We start from the raw sequence: 16,200 nt of genomic DNA, 5'->3' as shown, positions 1-16,200 counted from the left end.
ATTAATATATTTATAAAGATTTATTTTTATTTATGCATACAAGAACTGGGGTACAGGCCAGAGGTGCGGGGGGTGAGAGGATTCACCAGAGACAGAATGGGAAACAGAAAAGGGAGATAGACCAAAGTACACTGTTGAGGGGAGCAGCGGACTGCCTCATAGCAACGTCTTAACCCCTTACACCACCAGGGAGGCCCCTCCAGGAAATATTTTTTATTGACATCTTAACTATCATCTCTCATTAATACTTAGATGTACTTTTCTAGTGCTTAGTTTCTGATCTTAAGGTATCATCTGCTAAAGGTTTGAGAAGGATTTGTATTTAAAGATGATACCTTCTCACCAATATTGAGATCTGATGGAAGACGGTTGTGATGTTTAATGATGCAGTTTTTATTTTTTTTAAAAGGTTTATTTTTATTTATTTATACAAGCACCGGGTACAGTCAGAAGCGCGGGAGGGTGAGAGAATTCATCAGAGCCAGAGCAGGGAACAGAGAAGGCAGAAGGACCGAAGTACACTGCTGAGGGGAGCAGCAGGCGGCAGGAGAGGTCTGCGTGCCATCGCCGGGGAGCAGCCAGGAATCGAACCAGCGCTGCAGAGGCTGCGGGCAGTTTCGCAACCCAGCGCTCAACTGCTGCGCCACCAGGGAGGCCCCTAATGATGCAGTTTTTAATGGAGGCTGAATGATTAAATTGCCTGAAGACTTTAAAACACACACACACACACAATTATCTTTCTCTGAGACTTGTATTTACAGATGAGTAATAAGAGGACCTTTGAACTGAACTCCAGGGCCAGCTGGAAATTGAAAATACAGAGATAGAATTGGCTACACAGAAGTGGGCACCTTAAAGAAACTGAATTCTAGTCCTGGACTATTATAAACCAAGTCTTCTTTAATTAGTTTGAGTAAGTCTTCTCTAATTAGTTTGGGTATATTAATGGACTCATTTGGTGCTATGGCTATTGTTAGTAGAATATGCTTATTTCATTTGATCTTTGGTTCTTACTTCTTAAATTACTTAGTCCCCTTTGTCTGTAAAATCCAAAGGATGTCAAATCCGTGAGTCTGGCTTATAGAATGGTGATCTCAGTTTTCCTCACTCCTGACAATTACTCATATCCTTTTAATGGTGGGGTTTTGTCTGCTCAAACTTTTGGTGTCAACCATTATTACATGAGTTTTTACCTGTTCCAAAACTAGAATCCTAGAATCTGCCCCCCCCATTCCCCCTCTTTTCTCTCTCTCTCTCAAAGAGACAGTTTTCCAATTTTCTATAGAAGATCAACACTACCATCCCTTTTACCCCTTTAAAAATAAAGAGGATAACGGGGGCCTCCCTGGTGGAGCAAGAGGTTAAGCACCGCAGTATGAAGCAATCCGCAGCCTCTGCAGCATGAGTTTGAACCCCGGCTGGCCAGGGAGCAACCCACATGGCATAGCAGACCTCTCCTGACTCATCCGCTGCTCCCCTCAGCAGTGTACTTCGGTCGATCTGCCTGTTCTGTTCCCCACTCCGTCTCTGGTGAATCCTCTCACCACTACCCCCCACCCCCACATCTCTGGCCTGTACCTCAGCTCTTATATGCATAAACAAAGACTGTAAGACATCTTTCAAAGGGTATGAGACATGAAAGGTCCTGAGACAGAGACAGAGGGATAGGACTCAAAGACATAATTTTGCTGTTCCCATTGTTTTCATAGGGCTTGTAAACACGAGGTTAAATCAATATGGAAAGAGGTCTGAGGGGGGAATGAGGTAAACCTATAGTGCACCTCCTGCCTCCATTAGTAACTCTAGAGAATGTGCACATTCCAGAGCAAGATGAGTCAAAACCTACTTGTTTAAAACTCCCCCTATTTTGGCCAACCTCTGGGATCCTGCTGTGGCTCAACAGTCTTGTTAAAAAATAATTGGCCAGAAGCAGTTTAGGACCCCCTGTCTGAGCCCCCTCAAAGTAAACCTATAGGTCAGCAGCCTCAAGATCCAAGGCTGGACTCTCCCTTATATCTGCCTGAACTCGTTTTTTTAACTTTTGCCATCACTGGCAATAAAAACTTCACTTCAGACTCACTCCCTGACTCCCACAGGAATTCCTTGCTATGCTGAAGAACCTCACCTCTTGGTAGTGGGTCTTATGCCCCTAACTGAATTTGAGAAAAACAGTAATTTGAACCAAAACATGAAACTACTTCTGGTGTATAACTAAGGGGATTTAACAGATGCTTATGAAAGGAGAGAAAAAATGATGTGTTTTCATTTATCACTTTTTTCCCTCTTCGTTCTCTCCTTCTGAGTGGGAATGAACTTTATAGATACTTATACCAAAAATGTCTGGGTAGTTATACTTCTCTCTTTGAGGGAACAAATAAATCCTTATATATTTAGAAATACATAAAAATAATAGTAGGGAAACTTTTTTCAAATATAAAACAAATTTCCCAGGGGGTGGGACAGAAACCTAGTTCAGTTTTTTTTTTTTTTTTTTTATTGATGGCAAGATGCTTTTTATTTTTGTGCATGATATATAATATATCTAGACTCACATTTTGCTAGTTGGAAAATGTTTCTCTTTCTAAGTAGTGCTACCATTGTTACATGCTTTAATATTTATTTTTCTGCAGTCTTAGAAACCCGTGATCAATACAAATAATCTTCTCTGGAAATTTAAAAAAAAAAATTAAACATCTAATCTGCCTGAGCAGAAAATGCCATCAAATCTATAATTTATTAGACAAAGATAAAGTTTTGCTTTTACGTCATTTACCATTCTAGAAGGTTAATGTTTTGTTTAAATGTTTACACTCTGTCTTCTACAGGATCTACATTAAAAAAAAAACTACCCACTTGAACTTTAAAGTAGACAAAACTAATTAAGTGGGGTGAAAATGTCACACTTGCTTCCCTGTGTTTTTATTTTTAATGCAGAAACAGAAGTTACATGAATCTAGTTTGTCTTGGGATCTCACAAGTGCCACATTTTACTTTTTTTCCCATCTTGATAGCAACTTGAAATATTAGCTCAGTAGCTACATTAAATTTTTTTTAAGATTTATTTATTTATTTATACAAGCACTGGGTACAGTCAGAAGCGCGGGAGGGTGAGAGAATTCACCAGAGCCAGAGTAGGGAGCAGAGCAGGCAGAAGGACAGAAGTACACTGCTGAGGGGAGCAGCGGGCAGCAGGAGAGGTCTGCGCGCCATGCGGGACCCTCTCCCGGCAGCCGGGGATGGAACAAGCGCTGCAGAGGCTGCGGGCAGCTTCGCAACCCGGTGCTCAACTGTTGTGCCACCGGGTAGGCTCTAAAGTAAAATTTGACCCTAAAACTTGGTTAAAAATTATTTTGACTGAGAGGCTGTTACTGAGAAGTAACTTACTGGGGTATATTTTGTGTAGGGGCAGGATGGGCACTGAGCAGGTTATCTATGATCAGGCAGACAGGTAAAGGAGAGTCTTTGAGCCCTCAGAGGCTTTCTCAGGCTTTTATTGAGCTTTACATATAGTGTGGCAAACAGGTACATGGCAGGCAGGGATGCTGGGGGGCCAGGAGGCCCGCAGGCCCGCAGACCTCCAACCCCGCCCCCCTCCCCCAACAAGCCTTCACTCTGGGCTTTTCTGGCTTCTTTCTTCTCTCTCCTGCCTCTCCCTTGCTTCTTCTTGGTGACTATCTCTCAAAAATCCTCCCATGGCCCACATAAGTAAACAAGACAGTTAGCAACAATGGCACAACTATAGGTGCCCCATCAGACAGGGCAATCCTAATAGTGGGAGGGCAGAAAAGCCTGAAAAACCATTTACCCTACATTTTGGAAACCAAATGCCAAATTGTCTATGCTTAGTAGCACAGCACCAAGCTTGCCCTTCAAAATTATTCCAGACCAAATGCCAGAAATGTCTGGGTTCTGGTTACAGAATTTTATTCTCAAGTAACAGGAAGCAAGGGGCAGTCATCAGAGTTATGTGATCCTTCTTGTTTTTTTCAGAATTAAAGGTCCTTTGTGTTTGCAATCATTTTTCTTTTTGGTTTTCTTTATTATATTTTTGAGGTGATTACTTCAATAAGAAGCACTTTGAATATATTAAAAATTCAAAAAATTCTGAAAGGATTATAAATTTTGTAATGTAAATTAAATGTGGACTTAGAGTCTAAGCATTTATTTTTTAATTTACTTCCTTTGTTTGGCTTATCTATATACCATATATAAGGAAATCATGCAGTGCTTGTATTTATAGCTGATTTATTTCACAAAACATAGCTCTCTCTAGGTCTAGCTAGGCCTATCTGTGTTGCAAATGTCAGAATTTCATCTTTTTTTTAATGGTGTATATTTACCAGATAATTTTTTATTCAAACATCTGGCTATATACACTTAGCATGTTTTCATAGCTTAGCTATTGTGAATTATGCCACATGAATATAATGGTGTAAATCTCTTCATGGGTAAGTTGGTTATAAGTTTAATTTTATGGGAAAAGATAGAATTGGACTTAGAGCAGTGAACTTAATGTAATATAGACAGACATTGATTCATAGTGAAACACACCTGAAAATTTTTATGATGTTATAATGCAACATTATGTCAATAAAAATTTGCAATAGTTGATGTGGGAAGAACTTAAAATATTCTTTTCCTATAATAATTGGCAACGGTATTATAAACTTTTTCTATTTTTAACATTTAATTTGATGATAATAGCTGTTTTCAAGGTAACCCTGTAACTTCACCCAGAAAAAAATTGAATCTTGAATTTCTGTGCCTCTGAACACAGATTCAGGATACTTTCATATGATTAAGTACCAGCAGATTTAAAAAAAAATACAAAACAAAAATAAATATGAAAAGTAGAAGAGTTAAACAAATCTGAACTTTAACTTTGACAGGTTAATAGATATATACTTATAGATCATGTATTTTTTCTATTAACTTAGATAAATAACTTCATAAAAGAATTCTTATCCATATGGATATCAAGTATATTTTCAATATACTGAATGACTTTATAAGTTCACTTTTGTAGCTAGTCATTTGTTTACTTTATTTCTAAAACTTACTACCCAATATTTTTGTTTAAATCATTCAGCAAAGATTAAAATTCAATTTTATCCTTTGGAAATACTGAGATTGACAAGAATGTGCATTTCTGACTAAGGTAAAATAGGAACAAAATGTCAGTTCATAGAGAACCTATTTCTAGACTGAAAATAACTCCTTTTGTTCTATATTTTCAAATCTTTTCTTGCTTTTTCAATTGCAATAAGTTAGAATATAATAAAAATGCTAAACTAATACAAAAGCACTGACAATCAGAAAGGAAATATCTACAAATAACTAAATGAATTATTATAAGTTCTCATCACTTTTCAAGAACAGGTTTGTACTCATTTTTTTTTCCTTAGATTTTTTTTTTTTTGTTAGAGGAAAATCCAAAAATGTAGCTTAATGAACACTTCAAAATATTAAGATTCTTACCCTTAAGTTAAAGAAAATTTTATGTATAGATTGTTTCCCCTGGGCCCTGTGCCTGCCAGCACAGGGGTAACACTGTTCCTGAGTACAACCACTTCTTGGTATCTGCTTCTCTGACACTGGGCCACTCCTTCCCATATATTCATCTTGACTCATGGAGATTCTAACATGGAAAGAATTTGTGATTAGTAGTTCCTCTTTCATATAAAGAATTAATAATGTCATCATATTTCAGTGACAAAAACCCTCAATATCTTTAAGAGCAAGGTGATGACACAATTTGCAAAATTAGAAATTTGTCACCTGCCAGTGGTTAGGCACTTCAAATACACTCAAAGATATAAGGAGAATTTATCAAACAAATCCTTCCCTCTATATTATTGTCATTTCTTATATCCTCATCGGTTACTATAGACATAGGACTATAAGAATGACTTTATTTATTCCAGGCTTCACAGTCCTCTAGGTCAGTGGTAACACCTTACTCTTCCTGGAATTTTCAGCACCTACCACTGTGCTGGCTGTAAGACAGAAGCTTGTTGAAGAGTTGAATAAGAGTATCCTCAGGGACAGTATTGATGGGGGAGTTGGAACAAGATAGAAAGTAGCAGCTTTGGAAGGCTCTAGAGTGACCATATATCCTTATGTCTTGGTTGATTGCCCTTAGATTTCCACCATTGGACTAAACATGCGGTGTAGTACTATTTTCATACAGCTACCTAATAAGACATTATGTTTGATAAGTTTGGAAGAAATTGGGGAGACAGGCAGAGAGAATGGTATGTGCACTAAATAAAAAAAAAGTCTTAATATTAGAAACAGAAAAATACAGAAAATTCTTATTCATTAAATCAAAGGAAGAAGAATTTATGTAAGATATGCAAAGGCATTATTACAGTTGCATCTTCTTCTTGTGCTGCCTTACAGTGGTGAAACATACAAAATAAAACAAATTGCAGATACTCATACGTGGGTGGAGTCTAAATAGAAATAAACGCATCTACAACAGAGGGAGAAAGCATGTGAAGTATGCCAGTGAACAAAGGCCATTCAGTCACAGACTCAGGAAAACAGCAACCAAAACATGGTTAACATTTCTCATTCAAAGCTCATAAAATACCACTTTGTTTAATGAACTATGTTCTATGGCTACTTAGAATAATGTTCCTTTCAAATACTTGATTTTTTTTTCCTTAAGATTCCTTCTGTATGTTGCAAAGTAATAGGAGATGGCATATATTTAACTTGCTCTGATTTTCTTAGGTGACAAATTATAAATATATTAAAATAATAATCTCAGAGTTGGATTGCTGATGTTACAGATCTGCTCTAGTTTCAGTTCTGTTTTTGCATTTGTCTACTTTTCCATCTAAATCTAGTCATTTTTCTTTCCCTCAATTCTCCCGCATGGAGGAAAATAGGAATACTCAAAACAAACAACTATACATTGTTTGGGAAACTGTCCAGCACATACTCAAGGAGTACTGGGTTTTATTCTCTCTTGGGCAATGCAGAGTGAAATTCCCAGAGTAATATCTCTAACATCCTTCTTATACGTGACAGAGATGGGAAAATTAACAGCCTTAACTGGAGTATTGACATATATTTTTAGGGCAGGATAACACAATGCAGGCTTCAAATCAGAAAGCATATCTGGGTGGCAGGCTTCCCCCATTAGTCTTGAAATAAAGAAGCATTGATAGAGAACAGGTAGACTCATTTGACTGCAAGAAGTTTCCTGAAGGAGGCTGACTCACTCTACCCCTAACCCTAGTGCCTGAACCAGCTGAGGTGCTTATCTAAGTGAAATAATTGTCATTTCTAAGCAGTTTAAATTCATATAGAGATATTTTTAAACTTAGTGATTCTGTGTGTGGTGGATTTTTATTTTTGGCCTGCACATCATGGAAATAATATATTTAATATCAGGAGCCAGTCAAGGCCACTACATAGCTGTAGCACATTACCAAGACAATTTGTGTTTCACTGGCATAGAAGCTCTCATTTCTGCTACCCTGACTTTAATTCATCATCTACAGCTATTAACAAAGCAGCTACTCTGTGCCAGTCCCTGATCTAGTGCCTGACTTGATCTGCCTTTTCTTATATTTTTATCATTTTGCTTTCCTTACTTCCCACACTATAAACACATGAGGGAAAAAAAAAAGAGAGAGAGAAAATCTTGTTGTCCTCCTCACTCAAGATAGTTTTTTTAAGATTTATTTATTTATGCATACAAGAACTGGGTACAGGCCAGAGGTACAAGGGATGAGAGGATTCACCAGAGACAGAGTGGGAAACAACGGACATATCAACCGAAATACACTGCTGTGGGAGCAGTGGGCGAGACAGAAGAGGTCTGCTGTGCCATGTGGGTAGCTCCCTGGCCAGGGATGGAACTCGTGCTGCAGTGGCTGGAGATAGCTTCATAGTGCTGAGACTCAACCCCTTGTGCCACTGGGAGGCCCACCCAAGATATTTTTTTTAATAAACTATATTTCCATGCCAAACTACGTATTTAGTGTGGCTTTCCAGAAAAATTTTCTGTGTGAATACAGAGACACATATACTCATGTACCTTTTTGTATTTGTTTTCTTCTACTAACTATTGTGTTGCCCCTGACTTAGTTCAGGGGGCAACCTGATCCTTTAATGTTGTCTTAACCTAGTTGAGCATTAACTTTTATCACCCCAGAGCCTCTTAACCTGGTTAATCTGTGTGGAGTAGAGCTTGTCATAACATTTCAAAAGTAAATCTAAGAAAGAAACATTTCCAGTGAACTTTTCTGCTGAAATGGTAGAGCAAAAGAGTTTAGATATCTATTTTATTTTTAGGCAGAAATTATATTACTAATCATGAGTCCTTTTGGAATTTTCCATTTGATTTTACACATGGTATATTTAAAGTTGAATATGTTTGATACTTAATAAGTTTTATATTCATTTGTTTGGGTCTGCTCAGTTTTATAATCATAATTCCACTCTTATAGATTTCTTGCAACAGCAGTCCATTTGATTTATGTTGTACTAAATTTTGTTATGCTATGCATATTAATAGGCTTGTCCTAATAGAAAGTGAATTATTGATCTCAAGTCCCTTTAAAAGTAGTAAAAAATGTTCCAGGTTTAAATTTTGTAGACTATGTATTTTAAACGTTAACATGTCAGGAAATCTCATCCTCTCCGGGTATAGCTGACTGTACAGTTGAGGTTACCACAGGGTGATTGTGAGGGTGGGGACCAAAAAATGCCTATGGTGGGGAACTAGCATGCCTTGGTGGAGGGTGTGATGTGGTGATATATACCTGAAGAGGTGTCTACCTATATGTGTTTTAAATATTACCTCAATAAAAAATACAATTTAAAAGAGGCTATAAAAAATTCATCTGTCTGGGCCTCCCTGGTGGCACAAGGGGTTAAGATGCAGTCTATGAAGCTGTCCACAGCCTCTGCAGCATGAGTTCAATCCCCGGCCAGGGAGCTACCCACATGGTGCAGCAGACCTCTCCTGACTCGCCTGCTGCTTCCCTCAGCAGTGTATTTTTGTCAATCTGCTTGTTTTGTTCCCCACTCTGTCTCTGATGAATCCTCTCCCCCCCACATCTCTGGCCTGTACCCCTGTTCTTGTGTGCATGAATGAATAAATCTTTAAAAAAATTCATCTGTCAACTATACCATTTTCTAATACCTTCCCTTAATGAAACAGGAAACCTATTAATGAAAATATATCAGTTTGCTAACTTCATAATTTAGCTAATTTAGAGGTGAACTCTAAACCCACTTTAAATTCAGTGATATAATTCACCATTCTAATCCGCTTATTTATTATTTATCAGTTGAGTGCCTACAATAGTTAAGGCATTGCACTTAACATAGAGTTTACACTGTTATGTAGGGTTCCCCTTGATAGATTATTAAAGGTACTCAGAAGAGAAAGAAAAGTCTTGAGAAAAGACAGAACATCAGTTCATTTTTTTAAAAATGACATTTGAGGTCTTTTTTTTATTGCAAAACAGAGTTATTGCCTTTGCTAAAAATAGATATTTTAGATTTAGGATGTGAGGCTCACTTTCCACCAAATCTAACTCAAAACCTGCTACACTGATGACACGGTTATATGAACTCTGAACAATGCTATGTAGCAGGAGAAGGAGAAGAATTCTCTGGAACTCTCCATAGACTCTTCCCGGAGGATATTTATGCTTCGACCTGGTTGTCAGCTCAATGAGTGACTCCATTTTCATGGTCTGTCTCTATTTGACCTCATAGCTCCCTGTGCAAATATCTGTGGAATATTTGCCAAGAGAAATTAATAGCAGTTGTTTAATATGGTTGGTGACTTACTCAGTGTTACCAATTGGTGCTAGCAAGAGACTGACCAAAAACCATAAATAGGAGACTTGGGGAATGGGATGTCCACAGTCTTTGAAAAGCTCTAACATAGTTTCAGAATTTATGAATACATGTGTGTGTGCAGGGCTGTTCCTATGCCCTCAACTCTGCAGGCTTCCTACCCCAGTGAAATCTCAGGAAGCCCTAAACTCTCATCCCAAGCTAACCTTGAGCCTCTGCAAAGGTAGGAGGTCCAAAGAGCAATAAAACAGTTTGTTCTGCAATATTTCCACCTAAAAAAAAAAGATGTTTTATAGCAGTTAGTGCCTCTGCTGTTGTAATGGTTAATTCCTTTCATTCTCATTAGTGATTTTTCTGAGCCTTGGGATTTCCTATAGGATTTAGGGTATAAAGACCTACTTATCCAAATGAAAAACAAAGGATAATATGTAATATGTGCATGAAATGTCTGTGGTTTTGTCACTTTATTGTCATAGAAAATGAATATCGAGATGTTAAAACCGAATCTAGGAAAAAAAATACACACACACACACACACACACACTGCTCTTTTAGCTGGAAGAAGCCATGCTAAGTTTTATATACTTTGGGGTTGAGAAAGAAATAGAATTAATTTTTTATACAGTGTCATCTCTTTTCTTAGAAGAGCTTTGAGGGAAGTGAATGCAATGTAAATGGATTAGATAATGTAATTATAGGCTTTCTTGACCTAGTTCCTCAATAGCAGACATAATTTTAGGAGTACCGCTATTATTGTCCTTTTGCTTGAAACCATATCTAGACACACATCTAGCCTACTTCCCACTCTCATTCCTGCTGTGAGCATACTGTTCAGATAACACTTCTGGTCCTCAACTCACATAATTCATACCAAAATGGACCTTAGATTAGTGACTGGCTCTCCCTACTCAGGTTCATGGTACTTGTCTATTATGATGGCTTTATGTAGAAATGCAAAAATTCTAGGTCAAATGCCATGAAAAAGAATAACCCATCAGACAACTGACTCATTCAGTTGCCCTCTCTTTACTTCAAACACCCCTTTACTGGATCTCTCCAGAGCCCTCTCTTGAAGTCAGTACAGATCAAAGTTTAAAATCTTCTGATTCTTGCCAAACCACTCTCTTTCTTTACCAAAACAAAACAAAACAAAAAACCCACAACTCATATTTAATATTTCCTGTCCAGTGCTGGTAGATTGTATTTATATCTTTTATTAATGACAATAATTATAATTAAACCAGTAGCTTGGCAAATAAAATAGGATTAAAAGGATAAACTAAATAGGGGATGTATACACCTATAACAATGAAAGTGATGATATATATATGTATAAAAGCATACAGTTACAGAAGAGAGAGGGCTGTATTATATATGAAAGAAATTTCTGAGAGAATTAGTTCAGTTTCAGGTCTCAAAATGTGTGCATAAATGTGTTTGTAACATAGATCATTCTCTCTTTTTTTCAAAGATTTATTTATTTATACATAGAAAAACTGGGGTGTAGACCAGAGATGTGGAGATGAGAGGAATCACTAGAGACAGGGCGGAGCAGAAACAGGCTGATCTACTGTTGAGGGGGGCAACAGGCTAGAGAGGAGAGGTCTGCTGTGCCATGTGGGTTATCTCCCTAGCTGGGGGTCAGGGTTGGAACTCCTCAGGCCATAGTGGTGATAGTGCTGAGACTTAACCCTAGGCCACCATGGAGGCCCCATAAATTGTTCTCTTTATGTGGATATGACATTTATCTTCTACTTATAAACATAATGCATAAGTAAATATGTTTTTCTATAATCACTTCTAAATGGAGTCCTTAAAAAAATTACTGATTAGATTTTCTTACTCTGTGAGAATATATAAAGTTCCAGTTAATTCAACATTAACTATTTCCAGGCACCTAAATGGGAGAACCATCCTTAATATAAATCGCTCCAAAATTCACAAAATTTTGGACACGTAGGGAAATGCTGATATCACCCAGTGAAGTTGGTTTGATTACACAAGCACAATTAGAGAACTGTACAATGTATGTCTAAAAATTCTGTAACCATAAATAAGAGACATTCTGCAAGGGAGGGGGAGGTAGAGGGATCAAAACAGGGGAGAGAAGAACACAAGGGACTATAGTGAAGGTTTACGGGTAAACTTGTGGTAGGAATTTTATGGGGACTACATGATGATGTAAAAGATACAAATAAAAAAGAAAAAAAGACCTTAAAAAAATCTGTAAAGATGATTTCTTTCTCATGCTGTATTATAAATAGATTAGATGTCAAGTACAATTATGTGAGGGAAAAGAACTGAGTGAGAATCTTAGATTGCAATTAAGCATCATTTTTTTTATCAGAAATCTGTTTCATACACTGCTCATTTATGCTGAATCCTTTTTATGGAATATTTTAGTCCTCTAATATAGTGTTACAGCATTTGGACCATGGTTATTTTCTTAAACTTTCCAGAAATCTCTTTTGGGTATTGTAAAGAACATTCTTACAATATAGATAAAGACCTTCCATTGTAGGGCTCACAGAGATAAAATTTGAAAGGGGTTCAAACTGAAAGCCATTTTATAATCCTAGATAATGTTAATCAAATCAAAAACAAGCCTATCACTGGCAGAACTCAAAACACCACAGCCATTTGCCAAATGCAATCTTTTTAAATAGGAGTGCTGGCAATTTAAGGTGAGTGATCTGTCACACTTGTAGAAATTGGGTTCCTGAAAATTTGTACAAATGACTAGCTGTTAGCAAATCATCTCCTCATAGATGACTTAGTATCTGTTCTGAATCAGATAATAACCTTCAAGTTAATCTTTTGCTCCTCATATATAACCATGCACACATGCACCTTCTACTCAAATAGGTATAAGTAAAAAGAAAGACTTTGATTTCTGATTGTGTAATTTAATATCACACAGGCCACCTGCTTATAATCTGCTAGTCATACTGCCAGTTTACAGTTTCAAAGACACTGAGAACAGTGGATATATTAGGAAAGTAGCAATTCTGTGAAATAAGTTTCATTGAGGTTTTTAAATTACCAAACATCTACTTTTATGTATGAGTTATAATATTCAATAATGGACTTGACAAATTCCATTTTTGAATTCAAATGTTTAGAATGACCATCACAGCAAATCACTAATGCCTAAACTTCAAATCTTTCTTCCCTTCCATAAACATTTTGACTACAATGGATAACATGGTCAGTCCCATCAAATTCTACGCCAGAATTCATTGCAGTCAGACATTGTTTTAAATTTCAAGCCCAAGCTGTCAGTTGAGTCAAGTACAACTTAAAAAGTAACATGAAACAGTGAAATCTAATCTCTCAAAATGCAAAAATTTTATAATTTTATTGTCAAATATTTCATAAACCATTTCAGCATCTCTGAAATAAACATCTATGTTTTAATCTTTCTCATTCTATCAAAATGCCTTATGTAGAGATATTGCTATGTCTATGTGTGTTTAAGAAACTAGGAGTAAGGAAAATGAGTTAATCAGGCTATTTTTTGTCTTCCACACAACAGAGCGCCCAGACCTTGAAATGCTATGTTTTCCACTATTTCAGACATTTAGCAAAAAACAGATGGGTATCTGTCCCACATCCTCTTGATCCAGGTACATATACACAATGGAATATTACTCAGCAATTAAAAAAGATAAGCACATGCCATTTGCAGCAACATGGGTGGAGCTGGAAGGGATCATGCTCAGCGAAATAAGCCAGAAAGAAAAAGAAAAATACCAGATGGTCTCACTCATAGCAGGAATTTAGAAAATCTAAATAAGGAATCAGGAAAAAGACTAAGAAAGTAAAAATCAAAATCAACAGGCTACTCTAAACCAGAGACACACTACAGTGGGGGGAGAAGGGAGTAGAATCAAAACAAGGGTGGTGGAAATTTTATGGGGACTATAACCAAGATTAAAATGCATATATTGTGCAAAAATGAAAAATGATGTAAAAATATATATAAAACAAAAAATTAAAAAAATACAACACAATGAAAACTCAAAAAAAAAAAAAAACAGATGGGGCTTACATTTGCAGCCATGTACAGGTTGTGTGGCCAAGAGCATTTAATAGAGCAGAGGGGGCTGGGCAGGGCCCTTGCTCTTCTGCCTCTCTCAGTATTGGAGTCTTTCTTGCTCTGCTTGCCTGTATATGGTCCCCTGTCTCAGTGTGAAAGGACTGCAAAATCAATGAAAGGCCCCTCTTCCTGTCTGAGAACTGACAATGAACCCACCCTGCCTGGGATGGTTGCATAACACTAGGGGTGAAAGAAGTAATAAATCAAACCCACAGGGTAAAGGTGTGTAAAACGTGCAACTGAAATAATTCCAACAAAAATCCCTATTTGTTAAGTTCAGATTGCCTTGCCTCGATAAAAGTATTTTCCTCATATTACATAACAGATTTTACACTTGATCTTAGCCAAAAGGCCGAGAAGCGATACATAACAGATTTTAATGAATGAGTAGCTGGCTCTCTTTATTATGTATGTAGAATTTATATTATAGGTCATTTATAACTAGTGAATAAAAAGATATTTGGAGAATAAATGGACTAGCAATGAGAACAAATATCTATACAAAATCCACTATTTTGAGTTACTAAGGATGGTGGCCTCAATTAGTTGAATAAAGTATTATGTTTATTACCAGAACATCGGACAGTTTATGTCCAAATAATGCATAAAATCCCTATCTCACATTACTATTGTATAGGTTAGCATAACTATTAATTTGATTCTTTCAAATTAGCTCACTTATTTTTTGGCTTACGCATTTACCACACATTAAGATAAAACAGGACAAAAGGGGAGAAGGTATTAATTCTAGACAACCAGACATAGAATAAAAACAAATGCATTATTTGTAAATATTCTTATTTTTATATTGTATGACATTTAGGAATTTTAAAATGTAATTTTTTTAAGTCTAGATTTCCTAGACTTTAGAGTTGAATACTTTTAAAAAATTAGCTTTGCCGTTGAAATATTAAAATTAAAAAGTAGGGCACTTAACTCTGCATTCCACATTTATGTCTAAACATTAACTTTCAGCAATTTTGCAGGTTCTCTAACTCTTCAAAAATATAGGGAATATATATCAAAGTTCATTTTTTCAACTTTCCCTAAGCTCTGTAGACATCTTTACTCTTTTCCTATTTCCCTTTTACCAGGACATCTGAAGGAATATTCTTTATAATCTTAAATTTCACATAGCACTTAAGAGAATATGTAACCTTAAATTCATTTAAGACTGTTATACTTAAAATATACAATTAACATTGTATGTTTGGGGCCATTCATGTATTTAAGATTTCAATCTTTTGGTAAAATAAGAATCATTTTATAATTAAACATATTCACTTGCCACTCTAATACACTAGATCTGCAGGAGTCTAGGAGGATAAAAATTGGCTCATGATAGTCCTTCAATTTCACATGAAATAAAACAGATCTTGAAAGCACATGCTGTACTGTCATCCTATGCACTGGGAGGAAGACCATGTTCACATTGTCAAATCAGGTGCAATATATTCACATTGTCAAATCAGGTGCAATTTTTCATGGTTGAGATCAAATAAAATGCTTAAATATTTTGCATTATTGGAGTTAAAGACTAATTACAGCTAGATTTATGACTGTGCAGAAATAAAGCTAGTTAGAAAGCAGACTAAATTCCCTGACAATATCAGGTCTGACTGATGACTCACCTAAAATTGGGAAGCAACATTTATCCCCACTTCTTTGTCTATTTGACAGCATATCAGTGTCCATTAAGTAGCTGTGAAAAATGGAAACAGCACTATGTGAGTACTTAGCAAGATACTGGGATTGATTTGTGGCTTTAGATAATTCCTGGATGTTCTTGCCTAGTTAGGTATAGAGACAGATTTGACAATGCTGATACTTGCTGACTGTTACCATCCCGGGGGTTCTTTCACTTAACCAAAGTATCTCCGGCAGACTTTGACAGCCTAAGGATAAATGTAATTCCCATCCATTGTAGAACTCCATCTCCTAAGTCTTCCTACAAATCACCTTGTGATTTATTGAAATCTCCCCAGTGATTTATTGAAATCTCGAAGGGTATCTCACATGTGATCAAGAACAATTCAAAGCACCAAAACACATTAGACAATCATTATCAAATCTGAAAACAGACATTGGAGAAAATACATACGTCAGCATCCTATTCTCACCAATGGATAGGTCAACAAGTCAGCTCATTTGCATATGCTTTTACTTTCTTTTTTGAAATATGTGGCTCTCAAGTTACTAAGAGAATTGTGCCACTGCCACATTTGCAAATGACCTTGCTTCCTATGCCTTGAGTACTCCAATTACCACAGTCA

The 16,200-nt window shown here is 36.5% G+C and overlaps 1 protein-coding gene and 1 pseudogene across 6 annotated transcripts in view; one reads left to right on the top strand and one right to left on the bottom strand.

The window, feature by feature from the left end:
• SNCA (synuclein alpha) overlaps positions 1 to 16,200 on the top strand; it is a 124,105-nt gene that overhangs the window by 75,739 nt on the left and 32,166 nt on the right. The gene's annotated exons all lie outside the window — the stretch shown is intronic.
• LOC119230260 (U2 spliceosomal RNA) lies at positions 14,116 to 14,291 on the bottom strand (annotated as a pseudogene).

The sequence above is a fragment of the Talpa occidentalis genome, unplaced genomic scaffold, assembly GCF_014898055.3.
Source record: "Talpa occidentalis isolate TD23 unplaced genomic scaffold, MPIMG_talOcc4v2.1 talOcc4.6, whole genome shotgun sequence".
Classification (NCBI taxonomy): Eukaryota; Metazoa; Chordata; class Mammalia; order Eulipotyphla; family Talpidae; genus Talpa; species Talpa occidentalis.
The sequence above is the reverse complement of the archived record's forward strand: the minus strand, read 5'-3'. Positions and strand labels throughout refer to the sequence as shown.